The following is a 24,056-nucleotide window of genomic DNA, read 5'->3' as shown; positions in this document are numbered from 1 at the left end:
CAAAAATTCAAGCAATTTTCCAACATCCTTCTTATAAGTTCTTCTTTTTAATTTTTTTCTCACCTATTTCAGATTTCAACCATTCAACTGTTAAACTATAAAGATGCAGGATTTCTACATTTTCCTCAAACTTTTTATTAACATGTTTAACTTTTACCCTTCAGATATGTTGTAGTTATTTTTAGTTATTCTGCCCTTTAACGGATTGTAACTACTTCTATATTATTCTACTTTTACACTTCAGATATTGTTTCATCTATATTAGTAATGGTTCAAAAAAAAAATTCTAACTGTTTTAAATAACAACAAATGCATCCATTCCATATCATTCAGCCTCCTGCTTACAAGTAATTTTCCAAACATTTCTTACAAATTCAACGTCCTTCTTATAAGTTTTACTTTTTAATCTTTTCTCACGTATTTCAGATTTCAACCCTTCTACTCTTACATGCTCGACTTTTAGCCTTCAGATATGATGTAGTTATTCTAACTTATCCTTCCCTTTAAAGGATTGTAACAACTTCTATGTTATTTTACTTTTATTCCTCAGATATTCTTTCATAAATTAGTAATGGTTCAACAATGTTTTCAAGCCACCAGTTTTAAACTTCTTTGAGTAGACTCAAGCTTTTCAATTCATTCATACTATTCTTCATTAATTCAAGTAATTACCACCCATTTCATACATCCTCCATCTTTCATCTTCTACTTTTACTATTCAGATATTGTTTAATCTACATTAGTAATGGTTCAAAAATGTTTTCAAACTGTCAGTTTTAAGTAAATCTGAGTAGACTTCAGACTTTCAATTTCTTCATACTGATCTTCAACAATTCAAGTAATTTCAAACCATTTCATACTCTTCATATATTATTTCATCTCTTCAAGATTTCTTCAGCAGTTTCTTAACTTAATTCAGCATAGTTTCAACAATCTATTCAGCTCATTCAGCTTCCAGCTTTCAGCATTCACCCGTATTTCCTTCAGGAAATGCATTCTCTAGTTATTAGGGTGAATGCTGAAAGCATTCACACTATTGTTATTCAAATCTTTATTATTATTATTATTATTATTATTATTAGGGTGAATGCTGAAAGCATTCACACTATTGTTATTCAAATCTTTATTATTATTATTATTATTATTCTGTACACTTCTTCCGTTTTTCGGTCTTTAACTACTTCTTCATACTTTCTACTATTCAAACAATTCATATATCAAAACGTGCAGCTTCTTCAGGAGATCATTGGATCCATTCAACTTTTTCATTATCATTCATACTTTTCAAAATATTCAAACTTTATTGAAAATTTTTTCCCATAGGAATACATTGAAACTGTCTTCAAACTCTTAAAATCTTCTCCTTCTTTGAACTTCAACTGCTTCAACATACTTTCACCTACAGACTTCATTCAACTTTTAAAACGTTCACAAAACTTTCAAGTATTCACGGTACATTCAACTTTTTCATATCTTCTACCATTATTGATCAGTACCCTTCAACTGTTCATGATAATTTTTTGACAAAATTCAAATTTAACATGCAAGTCAATGGCACGGAATGTTCAGAGCTAGAGTGGTGATGACATCAGCTAGAGTGACAGAGGTTCAAAAAATCCTCTGACACTTTGCTCTCTAACCTGTCACCACGGCCACAAATTTCACTCTGGACACATAATTTTCCCCCACTTTGGTAGACAAACTTGTCCTGTGTCTCACAGTGTGCTCGAAAACGCAGAGAGGCTAACAGAATTTAAACTGGGAGCCTCTAAGTGCAGCCAGTTCCCTCTCTTCCTCTCATTGACTCCCATTGTAAAGTAGGAGCAGATTTTCTGAGAAAAGCAGAAATGACCTCCTTATCTTTCCTGCGACGGTGAGAAAAGTTTTTGCCCTACAAACATTTAATGCACATTGGCTCGCTCAGGAAGGTCTCCTTGCCCCGATAGTCATGACCACATTCTGGTAAGAGGTACGGTTCTCTTTTCAGAGGCTGTTGTTCGGAGCTGCACAGAGCTCAAATCTCACTGCTCTGCTCTGTGTGGTGCAGACAGAGAGAGAGAGACACACACACACACACACACACACACACACACACACACACACACACACACACACACACACACACACACACACACACACACACACACACACACACACACAGACAGAGAGACACACAACCACAGAGACACACTGGCTTACAGCTCATAATCAGCCTCTAAATGAGTTCATATCTTTGAGGGGAATTTTTAAACATCTCTAATAATTTATTTCTCTTACATACATTTCAGTTTATTCTTGTAATGGAGATTTCAGGATTTGGAGCTTCTTCATGTCCTGACTTTCCTCTTTAACCCTTTACTTTGAAGGACTTGAACTTTTTCTCATTAATTCCAACAATTCAGACCATTTAAGGACTTTCACATTTTTCATTTATGAATGTATATCTTCACACTCTTTTTTTAAACGTATCTTAAACAATTCTGGCATCATTCAGTCTCTTTCTTTCTTTCTTTCTTTCTACTCCCTTTCTCTTTCTTTTTACTTCATTCCTTGTTTCCTTGTTTCTACCCCATTTCTATATATACCCCAGTTCTCATAATGGATATTTCAGGATTTGGAGCTTCTTCATGTCCTGACTTTAGACTTTTCCACCTTCAATCCTTACATTTTACTTTGAAGGACTTGGACTTTTTCCTCATTAATTCCAACAATTCAGGCCATTTCTCAACCATGTAAGGAGTTTCATATTTTTCATTTATAAATTTATATTTTCACACTATTTTTTACACTTAAACAATTCTGGGATTTGCATCCATTCCCTATCATTCAGTCTCTTGCTTACAAGTTATACACTTCAGGTATTGCTTCGTTTTTATACATATTTGTTCAACAAATACTTTCAAGCTCTTAATATATTTATTCATTTGAGTAGACCTATTTTTTCCACACCAATCTTCAAAAATTCAAGCAATTTTCCAACATCCTTCTTATAAGTTCTTCTTTTTAATTTTTTTCTCACCTATTTCAGATTTCAACCATTCAACTGTTAAACTATAAAGATGCAGGATTTCTACATTTTCCTCAAACTTTTTATTAACATGTTTAACTTTTACCCTTCAGATATGTTGTAGTTATTTTTAGTTATTCTGCCCTTTAACGGATTGTAACTACTTCTATATTATTCTACTTTTACACTTCAGATATTGTTTCATCTATATTAGTAATGGTTCAACAAAAAAATTCTAACTGTTTTAAATAACAACAAATGCATCCATTCCATATCATTCAGCCTCCTGCTTACAAGTAATTTTCCAAACATTTCTTACAAATTCAACGTCCTTCTTATAAGTTTTACTTTTTAATCTTTTCTCACGTATTTCAGATTTCAACCCTTCTACTCTTACATGCTCGACTTTTAGCCTTCAGATATGATGTAGTTATTAGGGCCACGGGCAATCGCACCGGGCACTGGTCCCAACAGCTATGAAATAGCTGCAGGGACCAGTGCCCGGGCGAAGCCCGGGCACTACTGTTATTGTGTGGATTTTTTCCTAGTTAGTGTGAATGCTGGAAGCATTCACACTATTGTTATTCAAATCTTTATACTTATTAGTGTGAATGCTGGAAGCATTCACAGTATTGTTATTCTGTTCGGCCATTTTGTTTCTTTAAACTTATTAGTGTGAATGCTGGAAGCATTCACAGTATTGTTATTCTGTTCGGCCATTTTGTTTCTTTAAACTTATTATTATTATTAGTGTGAATGCTGGAAGCATTCACACTATTGTTATTCAAATCTTTATACTTATTATTATTCTTACTTCTTTCACCCTTTTTCAGCAGTTTTCTGCTCCTTCATACTTTGTGCTATTTCAACAATTCATATATCAAAACGTGCAGCTTTTTCAGGACAATATTGCTATTATTTTTCTCTTTCATACTATTTATACTTTTTAAAATATTTAACTTTTTCTGCAATTTTTTTCTCATAGGAAATACATTGAAACAGTCTTCAAACTCTTCAAATCTTCTGCTTCATTCAGCCTCTAATAGCTTCAGCATACTTTCAGCTACAGACTTCATTCAACTTTTAAACTGTTCACAAACCTTTCAACTATTCAGCTATATCTCAGCTTATTGATATCTTCAACAGTTTCAGATATATGTATAGTTTTAAAATCATTAAAATTTCTGACAAAATTCAGATTTAACATGAAAGTCAATGGGACGGAATGTTCGGACGTTGGCAGTTGGCAGAGTGACAGAGGGTCTAAAAATCCTCTCACATTTTTCTCTCTATCCTGTCAGTATGGCCACAGATTACACTTTACACACATAATTTCGGGCATGCTTGTAGACAAGCTCATCCTTGATCTCTTCATGTGCTCAAAAAACCAGAGAGACGAACACAATTTAAACTGGGAGCCTCCGAGTGCAGCCATTTCCCTCTCTCCTCTCATTGACTCCCATTCAAAAGTAGGCGCTGATTTTCTAAACGTCCCAAAGTTTCCAACCTGCGACACAATCAACAATTTTTACTCTAGAAACACCAAAGTGACACGGACGCGTTCAGCAAGGTCTTATGGTTCGGAAAATGTAAACCTTTTGCTCGTACTAAGTACAGATTTGTCGTACATTAGATCTGTTTGAGGGTGTCACAGAGCAGTTAAAGCCTATGGTTAAAGCTGCCACCATGCCTTAAAGCCACCAGCCAACAGTTACATGGTAACCTCAACATGGCAACCTCACCATGGTAACCTCACCATGGCAACGTCACCATGGCAACGCACACACATTCTCTCTGTCTGACTGTCTGTCGGTCATACACACACACACACATCCAACACACACACAAATGGACACACACACACAAATGGACACACACTCACCATACACACACATCCAACACACACACACACACACACACAAATGGACACACACTCACCATGCATACACATCCAACACACACACACACAAATGGACACACACTAACTACTACACACACACACACACACACACCATACACACACATCCAACACACACACACACACACACACACACACACACACACACACACACAAATGGACACACACTAACTACCACACACACACACACACACAAATGGACACACACACACACACACACACAAATGGACACACACTCACCATACACACACATCCAACACACACACACACACACAAATGGACACACACTAACTACTACAAACACACACACACACACACACACACACACCATACACACACACACACACACAAATGGAGACACACACACAAATGGACACACACTCACCATACACACACATCCAACACACACACAAATGGACACACACTAACTACCACACACACACAAACACACACACCTACACACACACACACACACACACACACACACACACACACACACACACACACACACACACACCCAACAAACATACAACCACTTACCAAACACATACACAATTTACACAATTACACACAAACAGACACACATGCACACACAACAAACACACACACAAATGGACACACACTAACCATACACAAACAGACACACACGTCCAACACACACACATTTCATACAGTTGTCAGGTCAGAACTTTATGTATATCTTCCTCACTCACTCACACACACACACACACACACACACACACACACACACACACACACACACACACACACACACACACACACACACACACACACACACACACACACACACACACACACACACACACACACACACACACACACACACACACACACACACACACACACACACACACACACGCACACACTTTTCCTACAGTTGTCTGACTGTTTTGTGTGTACCTCTCTATCTTCCTGTTGTAGTTAATGGACTCGTTGCTGTTAATTTTGTTCTTTAGCTATTTAAACTGAAAATACACATTTCCCCATTTTGGTCATGTTGAACACATTGTTTTACACGTATCCTAAACTACTGAGGCTCTTCTCAACCATTTCACACCATTAAACCCGCTGTTTACATGTTCTACTCCTCAGCTAATGCTCCATCTATATTCTTCAACAATGTTCTTCTGCTGTCAGTTTACAATGTATTTCAGTAGGCATTAACTTTTTTCCTAATTCAGGAATTTTTCAAACTCTTCTTTGACAATTCAAGTAATTTCCAGCCATTTCATACAAAGTCTCACATCTTCTACTTTTAAATATATTCTCAGCCATTGCTTCGGCTATGTTAGTGCTGGTCATAGACTGTAAAAAGAATGGACGTAGCGTCCGTGACGTCACCCATTGGTTTTGGGGAGTCGTTTTTGTGACTCAAATATGGCGGCCTGAACAGCGCCATGTTGGATTGGCCGGCCGAGTTCCCGCCCACTGGCCTCGAAGCAGCTGTCCACGGAGCTGCTCGGACCTGTCACTCAACGTTTCCGCGCCCTAATTGGCCAGAATTTTAACCTAATAACAGTAAAACGGTAGAGTTAAAAAAAAATTCACCCCCCTCAGAGTGTGTGCGGGGGTAGAAACTATCGATTGAGACGAAAAAACGTTCTGACACCAGGCTTTTAACATGTTTACTGAGGATGTAAAGTCGGCGATTTTAACATGGGGCTCTATGGGGAATGCTCCCTTCTGACACCAGCCCCCAGAGGAATCCGAGGGGATTGCAGTTTTTTGAACGCGGAAGTGAGCTTCACTTCTCAGACCAACAACTGCCCCCTTGGTGCTGGTTCATCAGTTGTCCTTCCTGTTAGGTTAGCTACAGATTTAACTATTTAACCATTACATTTAAACATGCAGAATTTCAATGTTTTCTTCTCCCTTTAGCATTTCTACTGCTTTTTACCTTTAAAAAGGCATTCATCTCACACTACAAGTTACATGTTTCAGCTTTTTCCCTCCTAGGGATGAATAAAGTATTCCTCTACTCTCTACTCTACTCTACTCTACTATACTCTACTCTACTCTACTCTACTCTACTCTACTCTACTCTACTCTACTCTAGCATTAGTCTTTTCAACATTGCTTTAGCAGTTTCGTCAACTAATTTAGCGTTGATTCAACAATTTTTTCAGCTCATTCAGCATTGCTTCAGCAACAGCGTTCAGCTGCTTTCAGCATTCACACGCATTTTCTGCAGGAAATGCTATCTTTTTCTAGTTATTATTATTATTATTATTCTGAGTCTTCTTCCCTTTTTCTGTGTTTAACTACTTCTTCATACTTTGTGCTATTTCAACAATTCATATATCAAAACGTGCAGCTTTTTCAGGACATTTATGCTATTATTTTTCTCTTTCATACTATTTATACTTTTTAAAATATTTAACTTTTTGTGCAATTTTTCTCTCATAGGAAATACATTGAAACAGTCTTCAAACTCTTCAAATCTTCTGCTTCATTCAGCCTCTAATAGCTTCAGCATACTTTCAGCTACAGACTTCATTCAACTTTTAAACTGTTCACAAACCTTTCAACTATTCAGCTGTATCTCAGCTTATTGATATCTTCAACAGTTTCAGATATATGTATAGTTTTAAAATCATTAAAATTTCTGACAAAATTCAGATTTAACATGAAAGTCAATGGGACGGAATGTTCGGACGTTGGCAGTTGGCAGAGTGACAGAGGGTCTAAAAATCCTCTCACATTTTTCTCTCTATCCTGTCAGTACGGCCACAGATTACACTTTACACACATAATTTCGGGCATGCTTGTAGACAAGCTCATCCTTGATCTCTTCATGTGCTCAAAAAACCAGAGAGACGAACACAATTTAAACTGGGAGCCTCTGAGTGCAGCCATTTCCCTCTCTCCTCTCATTGACTCCCATTCAAAAGTAGGCGCTGATTTTCTAAACGTCCCAAAGTTTCCAACCTGCGACACAATCAACAATTTTTACTCTAGAAACACCAAAGTGACACGGACGCGTTCAGCAAGGTCTTATGGTTCGGAAAATGTAAACCTTTTGCTCGTACTAAGTACAGATTTGTCGTACATTAGATCTGTTTGAGGGTGTCACAGAGCAGTTAAAGCCTATGGTTAAAGCTGCCACCATACCTTAAAGCCACCAGCCAACAGTTACATGGTAACCTCAACATGGCAACCTCACCATGGTAACCTCACCATGGCAACGTCACCATGGCAACGCACACACATTCTCTCTGTCTGACTGTCTGTCGGTCATACACACACACACACACACACACACAAATGGACACACACTAACTACCACACACACACACACACACACACACACACACACATCCAACACACACACACACACACACACACACACACACACACACACACACACACACACACACACACAAATGGACACACACACACACACACACTCACCATACACACACATCCAACACACACACACACACACACAAATGGACACACACTCACCATGCATACACATCCAACACACACACACAAATGGACACACACTAACTACTACAAACACACACACACACACACACACACACACACACACCATACACACACACACACACACACAAATGGAGACACACACACAAATGGACACACACTCACCATACACACACATCCAACACACACACAAATGGACACACACTAACTACCACACACACACAAACACACACACCTACACACACACACACACACACACACCCAACAAACATACAACCACTTACCAAACACATACACAATTTACACAATTACACACAAACAGACACACATGCACACACAACAAACACACACACAAATGGACACACACTAACCATACACAAACAGACACACACGTCCAACACACACACATTTCATACAGTTGTCAGGTCAGAACTTTATGTATATCTTCCTCACTCACTCACACACACACACACACACACACACACACACTCACACACACACACAGCCTTGTCTATATGCCATTGTAGGGACACAAGACGTGGACGTGCAATCTGGGGACCACCCTTTCTGAAGGTTCTACAGCACTGAAAAAAATCAAGCAATATACTGGAACAGCCAGAAACACAGATGTCACTTCAAATTGTCAATCAGAAGAAGTAGAGTCCCTCACCTGACCAGGAACAACTTCCTGGGGACTTGTCATGTTTTTGTGATTGGTGGGGTCCACATATACACACTGTCTGATTTTTCTGTCTTCCTGTGGACCACTTAACACACATTCAGGTTCAACTTACTTTGTAGAGACCTTACACACCACTGACTCCGTTAACCAGTCAGTTCAACTTGTGAACCAGCTGAGAACCAATTTTATTTGTTACTTTATATGTCAGTTACGTAGCTGCGCTAATGTTTTTATGCAGCTGTTGCTCCTGGCTCTACTGGCATCTAAACACGCCTGATCAAATGTATTTGTGCTGCTTGGCAGCATGTTTTCTTAACCCTTATGCCTCACTCAAGACATTTTTGGCTTGTCTGTTAATTTTCTGGCTTTGGCTGGATTTTGGTGTTCATACATATGGCACCAATAGAACAAAATATGTTACACTTCAAATATGCTGTACATTCACTTATACAGTAAATGTACAGCACATTCACATACTGTGATGCAGATCTGCACATACACACATTTATGTACAGATACTCACACGTGCCAGAGATCACCTGTTGTCTGGACGAACAGTTCATGCAAAATGTGTGTCAGTGCCCATAATGCCTGTGTTTAAGCATTTATATCACTTAATGACAAACACAGTGGATGTGGGCCAAAGGCTACAGTTTTTAATAGCTTGACAGTCCACGGTACACAAATAATTGTAACTTTACAATTATGGTGGTATCACTAACTATTGGTATACCTAACTATACCCATATCAATACACATCAACTCTAACACATCTAACTCTAACTCTATCATTTAAGGGTTAACCCTTAAACAGGCAACGTGCACCAGGAGATACAGACTCTTTAACCTTCCTGTTGTCCTCCCGGGTCCTTCCTTCCTCCCTCAGATCTAAGTTCAGCTGTTAGGGTAAATGTTCCCTCCTTCTATCCTTTCTTCCTTCCTTCATCTGTCCTTCCTTCCTTCCTTCATCTGTCCTTTCTTCCTTCCTTCATCTGTCCTTTCTTCCTTCCTTCATCTGTCCTTCCTTCCTTCATCTGTCCTTTCTTCCTTCCTTCCATCTGTCCTTCCTTCCTTCATCTGTCCTTTCTTCCTTCCTTCATCTGTCCTTCCTTCCTTCATCTGTCCTTTCTTCCTTCCTTCCATCTGTCCTTTCTTCCATCCTTTCATCTGTCCTTTCTTCCTTCCTTCCATCTGTCCTTTCTTCCGTCCTTTCATCTGTCCTTTCTTCCTTCCTTCCATCTGTCATTCCTTCCTTCATCTGTCCTTCCTTCCTTCATCTGTCCTTCCTTCCTTCCTTCCATCTGTCCTTTCTTCCATCCTTTCATCTGTCCTTTCTTCCATCCTTTCATCTGTCCTTCCTTCCTTCCTTCCTTCATCTGTCCTTTCTTCCTTCCTTCCATCTGTCCTTCCTTCCTTCATCTGTCCTTTCTTCCTTCCTTCATCTGTCCTTCCTTCCTTCATCTGTCCTTTCTTCCTTCCTTCCATCTGTCCTTTCTTCCATCCTTTCATCTGTCCTTTCTTCCTTCCTTCATCTGTCCTTCCTTCCTTCATCTGTCCTTTCTTCCTTCCTTCCATCTGTCCTTCCTTCCTTCATCTGTCCTTTCTTCCTTCCTTCATCTGTCCTTCCTTCCTTCATCTGTCCTTTCTTCCTTCCGTCCATCTGTCCTTTCTTCCATCCTTTCATCTGTCCTTTCTTCCTTCCTTCCATCTGTCCTTTCTTCCTTCCTTCCATCTGTCCTTTCTTCCATCCTTTCATCTGTCCTTTCTTCCTTCCTTCATCTGTCCTTCCTTCCTTCATCTGTTCTTCTTCCTCCCTCCTTCCCTCCCTCCCTCCTTCCCTCCTTCTTCCTCCCTCCTTCCCTTCCTTTTTAAGGGTTAAACTCTACTTTTTTTTTTTCAGTGCTGTGATGCGATTTTTAACGTAAAACTTAAGACTTAGCCAGTTTCTATTTCGAAGGGCTTTTCTTTCACTGTCAAGGCACTTGTCACAGTCCCTTTTTCCAGGAACCCGACATGACTCTATGAAGGACATCATGTGCCTTTCCACGGCAGCGACCTCATCCTTCTCCCACATCCTTTTTTTGTTAGGTTGTCGCCCTATACACCAACACACAACACAAACAAAGTAGCTCTCGTTAATTTACTTATTTTTTGGCAGCCAATCTTGAAATTCAAATTTTAAAAACTTTACCTTTCAACCTCGTCAGAGGTTTGTGAGGATCCTGTTGTGATACTATTTTTCTGTGGCTCACATCTGACCCTGCTGTCTCACTTTCCTCTGTTGTGACAGAAGTTTCTAAAAACGAAAGACAAAAAAAACAACAACAAATTACTGACATGCAAGTAGGAGGGAACCAGATGTGGCAGGTGTCAAACATGCGGCCCGTGGGCCAGAAACGGCCCACCAAGGGGTGCAATCCGGCCCACTTTCTTCTTTCCATCTGTCCTTCCTCCCTTTCTTCCTTCTGTCCTTCCTACTTCCTTTTATCATTTCTTTGGTCCTTCCTTCCTTCCTCCCTTTCTTTCTTCAGTCCTTTCTTCCTTCCATCTGTCCTTTTATCCTTTCTTTCTTCTGTCCTTTCCTTCCTTCCATCTGTCCTTTTATCCTTTCTTTCTTCTGTCCTTTCCTTCCTTCCATCTATCCTTCCTCCCTGTCTTCCTTCTGTCCTTCCTCCCTGTCTTCCTTCTGTCCTTCTTCCCTTCCATCTGTCCTTCTTCCCTTCTGTCCTTCCTCCCTGACCTGACTTCCTTCTGCCCTTTTAACCTCTTTCTTCCTTTTAACCGCTCTTTCTTCCTCCTGCCCTTCCTCCCCTTCTTCCTCATGCCCTTCCATCTGTCCTTCCTACTCCCTTTTATCCTTTATTTGTTCCTTCCTTCCCTTCTTCCTACCATCTGTTCTTCTTCCCTTTCTTCCATCTGTCCTTCCTACCTTTCTTCCCTCCATATTTCCTTCCTTCTTTCCCTCCATATTTCCTGGTTGACTGGTTGGTCCCAACTGAATCAGCTACGATGGTCCCCCCAAATAAAGAAACACCAGACAAGTGTGTAACATAGTAGTCATAGTAATGACTGGTTGGTCCCAACTGAATCAGGAAACCAGACTGTGCTTGCAGCATGTGTAAAACCAATGTTGCACTGATCTAAACTCAACCAAACAGTGTGCACAAGAGCAAAGTTGTACATATTTGACTAAAAATGAAACACAAAACACAATAAAGTGAGTCCTGCCTGCATGATGGAGGATGATGGACTCTGTCTGGAGAGTTCAGTGTCAGCGGACTCAGCATCACATGGCTGTTCTTCTGCCTGAAATGATAAATCATCATTATTAAGCAACTAATCAACAAAACCAAAATCATTAGACCAAATAATAAGCAACCGTTAAAGGAGAACATCAATAATTTACATAAATATCAACATCTGTGAGTATCTGGCTCCAAATCACATTTTTTCCACATAAATTGAACTTGGTTCTAGTTATAATACTGCAGTGATTGTTACAGCTGAAAACAAATGAATATCAAGTGTTACAGGGTTTGATTGACCTGTGATAGAAGAAGTGATGTGAACTATAGAAAGCAAAAGTAGCCCAGTGTTATAAGCTCTATGTAATATATGGTGTGTTGTTGACATTGTGAATCAAAGAGTAATATCAGTATCAGTAAATGTGGAGATTATCTCTCAGCTACGGTGGTCCCCACAAATGAAGAAACACCAGACAAGTGTGTAAGATAGCAGTCACAGTAATGACTGGTTGGTCCCTACTGAATCAGCTACGATGGTCCCCCCAAATAAAGAAACACCAGACAAGTGTGTAACATAGTAGTCGTAGTAATGACTGATTGGTCCCAACTGAATCAGCTACGGTGGTCCCCCCAAATAAAGAAACACCAGACAAGTGTGTAACATAGTAATGACTGGTTGGTCCCAACTGAATCAGGAAACCAGACTGTGCTTGCAGCATGTGTAAAACCAATGTTGCACTGATCTAAACTCAACCAAACAGTGTGCACAAGAGCAAAGTTGTACATATTTGACTAAAAATGAAACACAAAACACAATAAAGTGAGTCCTACCTGCATGATGGAGGATGATGGACTCTGTCTGGAGAGTTCAGTGTCAGCGGACTCAGCATCACATGGCTGTTCTTCTGCCTGAAATGATAAATCATCATTATTAAGCAACTAATCAACAAAACCAAAATCATTAGACCAAATAATAAGCAACCGTTAAAGGAGAACATCAATAATTTACATAAATATCAACATCTGTGAGTATCTGGCTCCAAATCATATTTTTTCCACATAAGTTGAACTTGGTTCTAGTTATAATACTGCAGTGATTGTTACAGCTGAAAACAAATGAATATCAAGTGTTACAGGGTTTGATTGACCTGTGATAGAAGAAGTGATGTGAACTATAGAAAGCAAAAGTAGCCCAGTGTTATAAGCTCTATGTAATATATGGTGTGTTGTTGACATTGTGAATGAAAGAGTAATGTCAGTATCAGTAAATGTGGAGATTATCTCTCAGCTACGGTGGTCCCCAGAAATGAAGAAACACCAGACAAGTGTGTAAGATAGCAGTCACAGTAATGACTGGTTGGTCCCTACTGAATCAGCTACGATGGTCCCCCCAAATAAAGAAACACCAGACAAGTGTGTAACATAGTAGTCATAGTAATGACTGGTTGGTCCCAACTGAATCAGCTACGGTGGTCCCCCAAATAAAGAAACACCAGACAAGTGTGTAACATAGTAGTCATAGTAATGACTGGTTGGTCCCTACTGAATCAGCTACGGTGGTCCCCCAAATAAAGAAACACCAGACAAGTGTGTAACATAGTAGTCATAGTAATGACTGGTTGGTCCCAACATAAATATCAACATCTGTGAGTATCTGGCTCCAAATCATATTTTCTCCACATAAATTGAACTTGGTTCTAGTCAATGTGACGTTTGTGTAGCCTGTTATAATACTGCAGTGATTGTTACAGCTGAAAACAAGTGAATATCAAGTATTACAAGGTTGGATTGACCTGTGATAGAAGTGATGTGAACTATAGAAAGCAAACGTAGCCCAGTGTTATAGGCTCTATGTAATATATGGTGTGTTGTTGACATTGTGAATGAAAGAGTAATATCAGTATCAGTAAATGTGGAGATTATCTCTCAGCTACGGTGGTCCCCCCAAATAAAGAAACACCAGACAAGTGTGTAACATAGTATTCATAGTAATGACTGGTTGGTCCCAACTGAATCAGGAAACCAGACTGTGCTTAGCAGCATGTGTAAAACCAATGTTGCACTGATCTAAACTCAACCAAACAGTGTGCACAGGAGCAAAGTTGTACATATTTGACTAAAAATGAAACACAAAACACAATAAAATGAGTCCTACCTGCATGATGGAGGATGATGGACTCTGTCTGGAGAGTTCAGTGTCAGCGGACTCAGCATCACATGGCTGTTCTGCCTGAAATGATAAATCATCATTATTAAGCAACTAATCAACAAAACCAAAATCATTAGACCAAATAATAAGCAACCGTTAAAGGAGAACATCAATAATTTACATAAATATCAACATCTGTGAGTATCTGGCTCCAAATCATAATTTTTCCAAATAAATTGAACTTGGTTCTAGTCAATGTGACGTAGCCTGTTATAATACTGCAGTTATTGTTACAGCTGAAAACAAATGAATATCAAGTGTTACAGGGTTGGATTGACCTGTGATGGAAGAAGTGATGTGAACTATTTGTTAACTTTTCATGTGAAATCTGATGATTTTAGCCCTAATTTCTGGAATAACTCACCAACACTTTGAGCTGGGAAGCTGAGCTTTTAGGTTCTAGTCCAGACTGGGGAATAGATTGTTTGTGCCAAAAATCAGAGCTCTGTTCCATTCAGAAGGGTCCAAAATGGCCAAAAACCAATGGTAATGTTTAAAGCCTCCTATTGCGGGAGACATATTTCAACAGCAATTATTTAATAGCTTCCACACGCTTTGAGTTATAAGCCTGAAACTTTCACACCTTTATCAGGAGCCTAGAGCCATCCAGTGTTTGCAATTACAGACTCGTCCACCCTTCACAGGGGTCAAAGGTCAACTTTTCATGTGAAATCTGATGATTTTAGCCCTAATTTCTGGAATAACTCACCAATATTTTAAGCTGGGAAGCTGAGCTTTTAGGTTCTAGTCCAGACTGGGGAATAGATTGTTTGTGCCAAAAATCAGAACTCTGTTCCATTCAGAAAGGTCCAAAATGGCCAAAAAGCAATGGTCATGTTTAAAGCCTCCTGTTGCGGGAGACATATTTCAACAGCAATTATTTAATAGCGTCTATGCGCTTTGAGTTATCAGCCTTAAACTTTCAGATCTTTATCAGGAGCCTAGGGCCATCCAGTGGTTGCAGTTACAGACTCATCCACCCTTCACAGGGGGCAAACGTAGCCCAGTGTTATAGGCTCTATGTAATATATGGTGTGTTGTTGACATTGTGAATGAAAGAGTAATACCAGTATCAGTAATTGTGGAGATTATCTCTCAGCTAGGGATGTCCCGATCCGATATTGATATCGGATTTATGTCCGATATCAGCCAAAAAAACGAATATCGGATTATATCGGACTGCATCTAAAATCTCCGATATAAACGCTCCGATAAAAGCAGTCCATTATTCCGCTCCAGCACTTCTGTCCCATATGAATAGGTGACTCTCGTTCACGCTTTAACACAGTAGGTGGCGCTAATGCACCTTAATGTTGGTGCGCCGCCTGCCAGAGAAGAAGAGCGGCCGGCTGCAGCATGCAGAGATCACATGATCACAATAACAACAGCGTGTCACACACAGACACAGGTGCATGGACAGGTCGCGCTTGCCCGCTAATCAACGGTAAATGCGCTATATTGCTCTAAAGGTCAGTGGTCAGATTCTTCTGGAGGAAGACCAGCTGGTCCACATGTTGTGCCGTGTTACGGTCAGGTTACGGTGCGTTCACACCGGGCGCGAGTAACAGTGCTAAAAAGCCAGCATTAAATTAACGATGCTAATTTCTGTTAGCCTGTCTATGGCGTTTTACATTATACGTTAGCATTAAGCTAGCGGGCTTTATGCTTAGTTGTGACGCTGGCTGTGTGTTTTGAACGTTGTTTCAAACTATGTGGGTTTGATTAAACATCTTTGATGCTTAAATATTGCTGCTTAATATATTGCTTTACTCCTCTTTTTATTTGATGTATGCCATTTTTACTGTAAGGCAGGCTATAATCTTCAATTTGGAGTGACAAATAAAACCTTGAAGCAAGAAGATTTTGCCTTTTGTTTGACATTGATGTACCTACAGTAATTCAATAACAGTTGTAAATAAGGTTTATTTTTTAATATTTCACAGTTCAAAAGTAAGCTCACTACTGTTTGTCCCATAGAAGAACATGACAGCAGCAGCCTGTCAGTCAGCAACAGGAGGACTCTCCTTTGTATTAGAATTTGAAACATATAAATAATTATATATAAATATATATATATATATATATATATAATAATTAGTTTTTTTTTCACCACCCCTAATATCGGATCAATATCGGTATCGGGCCGATATTGAAGGCTGCAATATCGGTATCGTATCGGAAGTGAAAAAGTGGTATCGGGACATCCCTACTCTCAGCTACGGTGGTCCCCACAAATGAAGAAACACCAGACAAGTGTGTAACATTGTAGTCATAGTAATGACTGGTTGGTCCCAACAGAATCAGGAAACCAGACTTTGCTTAGCAGCATGTGTAAAACCAATGTTGCACTGATCTAAACTCAACCAAACAGTGTGCACAAGAGAGTCCTACCTGCATGATGGAGGATGATGGACTCTGTCTGGAGAGTTCAGTGTCAGCGGACTCAGCATCACATGGCTGTTCTGCCTGAAATGATAAATCATCATAATTAAGCAACTAATCAACAAAACCAAAATCATTAGACCAAATAATAAGCAACAGTTAAAGGAGAACATAAATATCAACATCTGTGAGTATCTGGCTCCAAGTCATATTTTATACACATAAGTTGAACTTGGTTCTAGCCAATGTGTCGTTTGTGTGTAGCCTGTTATAATACTGCAGTGATTGTTACAGCTGAAAACAAGTCAATATCAAGTGTTACTAGGTTGGATTGACCTGTGATAGAAGTGATGTGAACTATAGAAAGCAAACGTAGCCCAGTGTTATAGGCTCTATGTAATATATGGTGTGTTGTTGACATTGTGAATGAAAGAGTAATATCAGTATCAGTAAATGTGGAGATTATCTCTCAGCTACGGTGGTCCCCACAAATGAAGAAACACCAGACAAGTGTGTAACATAGTATTCATAGTAATGACTGGTTGGTCCCAACTGAATCAGGAAACTAGACTGTGCTTAGCAGCATGTGTAAAACCAATGTTGCACTGATCTAAACTCAACCAAACAGTGTGCACAAGAGCAAAGTTGTACATATTTGACTAAAAATGAAACACAAAACACAATAAAGGGAGTCCTACCTGCATGATGGAGGATGATGGACTCTGTCTGGAGAGTTCAGTGTCAGCGGACTCAGCATCACATGGCTGTTCTTCTGCCTGAAATGATAAATCATCATTATTAAGCAACTAATCAACAAAACCAAAATCATTAGACCAAATAATAACCAACAGTTAAAGGAGAACATCAATAATTTACATAAATATCAACATCTGTGAGTATCTGGCTCCAAATCATATTTTTTTCCACATAAGTTGAACTTGGTTCTAGTCAATGTGATGTTTATATAGCCAGGGTTGTCCAAACTATTCCACAAAGGGCCATGTGGCTACAGGTTTTCATTCCAACCAAGCAGGAGCACACCAGACTTGATTCATTTAATCAGCTGATCTCAGTCTTCAGACAGCTGATTGGTCAAATGGTGTGCTCTTGATTGGTTGGACCTAAAACCTGCAGCCACATGGCCCTTTGTGGAATAGTTTAGACACGCCTGGTGTAGCCTGTTATTATACTGCAGTGGTTGTTACAGCTGAAAACAAATGAATATCAAGTGTTACAGGGTTGGATTGACATGTGATAGAAGAAGTGATGTGAACTGTAGAAAGCAAACGTAGCCCAGTGTTATAAGCTCTATGTAATATATGGTGTGTTGTTGACATTGTGAATCAAAGAGTAATATCAGTATCAGTAAATGTGGAGATTATCCCTCAGCTACGGTGGTCCCCACAAATGAAGAAACACCAGACAAGTGTATAAGATAGCAGTCACAGTAATGACTGGTTGGTCCCAACTGAATCAGCTACGATGGTCCCCCCAAATAAAGAAACACCAGACAAGTGTGTAACATAGTAGTCACAGTAATGACTGGTTGGTCCCAACTGAATCAGGAAACCAGACTGTGCTTAGCAGCATGTGTAAAACCAATGTTGCACTGATCTAAACTCAACCAAACAGTGTGCACAAGAGCAAAGTTGTACATATTTGACTAAAAATGAAACACAAAACACAATAAAGCGAGTCCTACCTGCATGATGGAGGATGATGGACTCTGTCTGGAGAGTTCAGTGTCAGCGGACTCAGCATCACATGGCTGTTCTTCTGCCTGAAATGATAAATCATCATTATTAAGCAACTAATCAACAAAACCAAAATCATTAGACCAAATAATAAGCAACCGTTAAAGGAGAACATCAATAATTTACATAAATATCAACATCTGTGAGTATCTGGCTCCAAATCATATTTTTTCCACATAGGTTGAACTTGGTTCTAGTTATAATACTGCAGTGATTGTTACAGCTGAAAACAAATGAATATCAAGTGTTACAGGGTTTGATTGACCTGTGATAGAAGAAGTGATGTGAACTATAGAAAGCAAAAGTAGCCCAGTGTTATAAGCTCTATGTAATATATGGTGTGTTGTTGACATTGTGAATCAAAGAGTAATATCAGTATCAGTAAATGTGGAGATTATCTCTCAGCTACGGTGGTCCCCACAAATGAAGAAACACCAGACAAGTGTATAAGATAGCAGTCACAGTAATGACTGGTTGGTCCCAACTGAATCAGCTACGATGGTCCCCCCAAATAAAGAAACACCAAACAAGTGTGTAACATAGTAGTCATAGTAATGACTGGTTGGTCCCAACTGAATCAGCTACGGTGGTCCCCCCAAATAAAGAAACACCAGACAAGTGTGTAACATAGTAGTCACAGTAATGACTGGTTGGTCCCAACTGAATCAGGAAACCAGACTGTGCTTAACAGCATGTGTAAAACCAATGTTGCACTGATCTAAACTCAACCAAACAGTGTGCACAAGAGCAAAGTTGTACATATTTGACTAAAAATGAAACACAAAACACAATAAAGTGAGTCCTACCTGCATGATGGAGGATGATGGACTCTGTCTGGAGAGTTCAGTGTCAGCGGACTCAGCATCACATGACTGTTCTGCCTGAAATGATAAATCATCATTGCAACTAATCAACAAAACCAAAATCATTAGACCAAATAATAAGCAACCTTTAAAGGAGAACATAAATAATTTACATAAATATCAACATCTGTGAGTATCTGGCTCCAAGTCATATTTTTTCCACATAAGTTGAACTTGGTTCTAGTCAATGTGTCGTTTGTGTGTAGCCTGTTATAATACTGCAGTGATTGTTACAGCTGAAAACAAGTGAATATCAAGTGTTACAGGGTTGGATTGACCTGTGATAGAAGTGATGTGAACTATAGAAAGCAAACGTAGCCCAGTGTTATAGGCTCTATGTAATATATGGTGTGTTGTTGACATTGTGAATGAAAGAGTAATATCAGTATCAGTAAATGTGGAGATTATCTCTCAGCTACGGTGGTCCCCACAAATGAAGAAACACCAGACAAGTGTATAAGATAGCAGTCACAGTAATGACTGGTTGGTCCCAACTGAATCAGCTACAATGGTCCCCCCAAATAAAGAAACACCAGACAAGTGTGTAACATAGTAGTCATAGTAATGACTGGTTGGTCCCAACTGAATCAGCTACGGTGGTCCCCCCAAATAAAGAAACACCAGACAAGTGTGTAACATAGTAGTCATAGTAATGACTGGTTGGTCCCAACTGAATCAGGAAACCAGACTGTGCTTGCAGCATGTGTAAAACCAATGTTGCACTGATCTAAACTCAACCAAACAGTGTGCACAAGAGCAAAGTTGTACATATTTGACTAAAAATGAAAAACAAAACACAATAAAGTGAGTCCTGCCTGCATGATGGAGGATGATGGACTCTGTCTGGAGAGTTCAGTGTCAGCGGACTCAGCATCACATGGCTGTTCTTCTGCCTGAAATGATAAATCATCATTATTAAGCAACTAATCAACAAAACCAAAATCATTAGACCAAATAATAAGCAACAGTTAAAGGAGAACATAAATAATTTACATAAATATCAACATCTGTGAGTATCTTGCTCCAAGTCATATTTTTTCCACATAAGTTGAACTTGGTTCTAGTCAATGTGTCGTTTGTGTGTAGCCTGTTATAATACTGCAGTGATTGTTACAGCTGAAAACAAGTGAATATCAAGTATTACAAGGTTGGATTGACCTGTGATAGAAGTGATGTGAACTATAGAAAGCAAACGTAGCCCAGTGTTATAGGCTCTATGTAATATATGGTGTGTTGTTGACATTGTGAATGAAAGAGTAATATCAGTATCAGTAAATGTGGAGATTATCTCTCAGCTACGGTGGTCCCCCCAAATGAAGAAACACCAGACAAGTGTGTAACATAGTAGTCATAGTAATGACTGGTTGGTCCCAACTGAATCAGCTACGGTGGTCCCCCAAAATAAAGAAACACCAGACAAGTGTGTAACATAGTATTCATAGTAATGACTGGTTGGTCCCAACTGAATCAGGAAACCAGACTGTGCTTAGCAGCAAGGGCGTAGAATTGGGTAGGGACGCTAGGGACACGTCCCTACCAATACTCAGCCGCTGTGTCCGCTGTCCGTGGTGTTTAGTCAAATGATTATGGCAGAAAAAGGGTTAACAGCCGGTCTCTGCTAGAAGTCCCACCTCTAACCTAAATATCTACCTATTGGTCCGGCCGTTTCTCGCTAACGTACATGTGATTGGCCGTCCCCGCTGTCACTCGCGAATGTAAGTTGTCAACATGTTCGGCATTTGTTCTGTAACTGTAGAGCCTCAACAATAGGCTACAGATAATGAATAAAAGCCAATATTTAATGGCAAACAGATAAGGTTTTTTTTTTTACTACTAGCTTATTATTTCCATGTATCGTCCTTTGTGAAAGGGAGCAACTGCTTAAAAAAACAAAAATAAAGAACATTGGTCGGGAAAATAGGCCTACAAAAAAAACCTCAGATGCTCATGTAATTTTATACATCCATATTTTCGGGGAATAAATTACACATTGTGTGAAAGTAAAAGCCTTTTTTCCTCATGCAATAACTGTACCATCAAGCTCTATGATCATTGTATCCCTCATGTATCTGTTCATATGTCCTGCATCAACATATTCAGTCAGGTGACAGAGACAGACAGTAGAGAGGCTGGAGGAGATGGAGAGACCAGAGGAGGTAGAGGAGAGGCTAGAACAGATGAAGGAGGAGAGGCAGGAAGAGGTAGAGAAGGAGGAGATGGAGAGACCAGAGGAGGTAGAGGAGGAGAGGCTAGAACAGATGAAGGAGGAGAGGCAGGAAGAGGTAGAGAAGGAGGAGATGGAGAGACCAGAGGAGGTAGAGGAGGAGAGGCTAGAACAGATGAAGGAGGAGAGGCAGGAAGAGGTAGAGAAGGAGGAGATGGAGAGACCAGAGGAGGTAGAGGAGGAGAGGCTAGAACAGAGGGAGGAGAGGCAGGAAGAGGTAGAGAAGGAGGAGATGGAGAAGGAGAGACCAGAGGAGGTAGAGGAGGAGAGGCTAGAACAGAAGGCGGAGAGGCAGGAAGAGGTAGAGAAGGAGGAGATGGAGAGACCAGAGGAGGTAGAGGAGGAGAGGCTAGAACAGAGGGAGGAGAGGCAGGAAGAGGTAGAGAAGGAGGAGATGGAGAGACCAGAGGAGGTAGAGGAGGAGAGGCTAGAACAGAAGGCGGAGAGGCAGGAAGAGGTAGAGAAGGAGGAGATGGAGAGACCAGAGGAGGTAGAGGAGGAGAGGCTAGAACAGATGAAGGAGGAGAGGCAGGAAGAGGTAGAGAAGGAGGAGATGGAGAGACCAGAGGAGGTAGAGGAGGAGAGGCTAGAACAGAGGGAGGAGAGGCAGAAAGAGGTAGAGAAGGAGGAGATGGAGAGACCAGAGGAGGTAGAGGAGGAGAGGCTAGAACAGATGAAGGAGGAGAGGCAGGAAGAGGTAGAGAAGGAGGAGATGGAGAGACCAGAGGAGGTAGAGGAGGAGAGGCTAGAACAGAGGGAGGAGAGGCAGAAAGAGGTAGAGAAGGAGGAGATGGAGAGACCAGAGGAGGTAGAGGAGGAGAGGCTAGAACAGATGAAGGAGGAGAGGCAGGAAGAGGTAGAGAAGGAGGAGATGGAGAGACCAGAGGAGGTAGAGGAGGAGAGGCTAGAACAGAGGGAGGAGGAGAGGCAGGAAGAGGTAGAGAAGGAGGAGATGGAGAGACCAGAGCAGGTAGAGGAGGAGAGGCTAGAACAGAGGGAGGAGAGGCAGGAAGAGGTAGAGAAGGAGGAGATGGAGAGACCAGAGCAGGTAGAGGAGGAGAGGCTAGAACAGATGAAGGAGGAGAGGCAGGAAGAGGTGGAGAAGGAGGAGATGGAGAGACCAGAGGAGGTAGAGGAGGAGAGGCTAGAACAGAGGGAGGAGAGGCAGGAAGAGGTAGAGAAGGAGGAGATGGAGAGACCAGAGGAGGTAGAGGAGGAGAGGCTAGAACAGATGAAGGAGGAGAGGCCGGAAGAGGTAGAGAAGGAGGAGATGGAGAGACCAGAGGAGGTAGAGGAGGAGAGGCTAGAACAGATGAAGGAGGAGAGGCAGGAAGAGGTAGAGAAGGAGGAGATGGAGAAGGAGAGACCAGAGGAGGTAGAGGAGGAGAGGCTAGAACAGAGGGAGGAGAGGCAGGAAGAGGTAGAGAAGGAGGAGATGGAGAGACCAGAGGAGGTAGAGGAGGAGAGGCTAGAACAGAGGGAGGAGAGGCAGGAAGAGGTAGAGAAGGAGGAGATGGAGAGACCAGAGGAGGTAGAGGAGGAGAGGCTAGAACAGAGGGAGGAGAGGCAGGAAGAGGTAGAGAAGGAGGAGATGGAGAAGGAGAGACCAGAGGAGGTAGAGGAGGAGAGGCTAGAACAGATGAAGGAGGAGAGGCAGGAAGAGGTAGAGAAGGAGGAGATGGAGAGACCAGAGGGGGTAGAGGAGGAGAGGCTAGAACAGAGGGAGGGGGAGAGGCAGGAAGAGGTAGAGAAGGAGGAGATGGAGAGACCAGAGGAGGTAGAGGAGGAGAGGCTAGAACAGATGAAGGAGGAGAGGCCGGAAGAGGTAGAGAAGGAGGAGATGGAGAGACCAGAGGAGGTAGAGGAGGAGAGGCTAGAACAGATGAAGGAGGAGAGGCCGGAAGAGGTAGAGAAGGAGGAGATGGAGAGACCAGAGGAGGTAGAGGAGGAGAGGCTAGAACAGAAGGAGGAGAGGCAGGAAGAGGTAGAGAAGGAGGAGATGGAGAGACCAGAGGAGGTAGAGGAGGAGAGGCTAGAACAGAGGGAGGAGAGGCAGGAAGAGGTAGAGAAGGAGGAGATGGAGAGACCAGAGGAGGTAGAGGAGGAGAGGCTAGAACAGATGAGGGAGGAGAGGCAGGAAGAGGTAGAGAAGGAGGAGATGGAGAGACCAGAGGAGGTAGAGGAGGAGAGGCTAGAACAGAGGGAGGGGGAGAGGCAGGAAGAGGTAGAGAAGCAGGAGATGGAGAGACCAGAGGAGGTAGAGGAGGAGAGGCTAGAACAGAGGGAGGAGAGGCAGGAAGAGGT

General features: G+C 41.0%; 1 protein-coding gene and 2 long non-coding RNA genes across 3 annotated transcripts in view; all 3 read right to left on the bottom strand.

Moving 5' to 3' along the window:
* LOC146986584 (uncharacterized) overlaps positions 1-24,056 on the bottom strand; it is a 387,075-nt gene that overhangs the window by 222,101 nt on the left and 140,918 nt on the right. The gene's annotated exons all lie outside the window — the stretch shown is intronic.
* Positions 12,300-14,548, bottom strand: LOC146986592 (uncharacterized). The gene is made up of 3 exons (XR_015036045.1): positions 14,476-14,548; positions 13,152-13,229; positions 12,300-12,381 (listed from the first exon to the last, which is right to left on the bottom strand). It is a non-coding gene; the product is annotated as an uncharacterized LOC146986592 (long non-coding RNA).
* Positions 17,612-19,533, bottom strand: LOC146986591 (uncharacterized). The gene is made up of 3 exons (XR_015036046.1): positions 19,472-19,533; positions 18,614-18,691; positions 17,612-17,687 (listed from the first exon to the last, which is right to left on the bottom strand). It is a non-coding gene; the product is annotated as an uncharacterized LOC146986591 (long non-coding RNA).

This window comes from Trachurus japonicus, chromosome 6, assembly GCF_045865225.1.
Source record: "Trachurus japonicus isolate A0001 chromosome 6, Traja_1.0".
In the NCBI taxonomy this organism is placed as follows: domain Eukaryota; kingdom Metazoa; phylum Chordata; class Actinopteri; order Carangiformes; family Carangidae; genus Trachurus; species Trachurus japonicus.
This window is presented reverse-complemented; position numbering and strand designations above follow the sequence as displayed.